Here is an 868-nt window from a genome sequence, read left to right on the forward strand (position 1 = left end):
TGTGTGTGTGTGAGTGAGTGAGTGAGTGCGTGCGTGCGTGTGTGAAAGAGTGAGTGAGTGTGTGTGTGTGAGTGAGTGAGTGAGTGAGTGTGTGTGTGTGTGTGAGAGTGAGTGTGTTCGTGCGTGCGTGCGTGCGTGCGTGTGTGTGTGTGAAAGAGTGAGTGAGTGTGTGTGTGTGTGCGTGTGAAAGAGTGAGTGTGTGAGTGAGTGTGCATGCGTGTGTGTGAGTGTGTGTGTGTGAGAGTGTGAGTGAGTGCGTGCGTGCGTGCGTGTGTGTGTGTGTGAAAGAGTGAGTGAGTGAGTGTGTGTGAGTGAGTGAGTGTGTGCGTGCGTGTGTGTGTGTAAGAGTGAGTGAGTGTGTGAGTGAGTGTTCGTGCGTGTGTGTGTGTGTGAAAGAGTGAGTGTGTGAGTGAGTGTGCGTGCGTGCTTGTGTAAGTGAGTGCGTGCGTGCGTGCGTGTGAAAGAGTGAGTGTGTGTGTGTGTGTGAAAGAGTGAGTGAGTGTGTGAAAGTGAGTGTGCGTGCGTGTGTGTGTGAGTGCGTGTGTGTGTGTGTGTGTGTGTGAAAGAGTGAGTGTGAGTGTGCGTGCATGCGTGTGAGTGTGTGTGTGTGAGAGTGTGAGTGAGTGCGTGAGTGTGTGAAAGAGTGAGTGAGTGTGTGAGTGAGTGTGTGTGCGTGGGTGTGTGTGTGAGAGTGAGTGCATGCGTGTGAGTGTGTGTGTGTGTGAGAGTGAGTGAGTGTGTGCGTGCGTGCATGTGTGAAAGAGTGAGTGAGTGTGTGTGTGAGTGAGTGTGTGAGTGAGTGTGTGTGCGTGGGTGTGTGTGTGTGAGAGTGAGTGAGTGCGTGCGTGCGCGTGGGGGTGTGAAAGAG

This window comes from Sinocyclocheilus grahami, unplaced genomic scaffold, assembly GCF_001515645.1.
Source record: "Sinocyclocheilus grahami isolate Dianchi unplaced genomic scaffold, SAMN03320097.WGS_v1.1 scaffold405.1, whole genome shotgun sequence".
Taxonomy (NCBI): domain Eukaryota; kingdom Metazoa; phylum Chordata; class Actinopteri; order Cypriniformes; family Cyprinidae; genus Sinocyclocheilus; species Sinocyclocheilus grahami.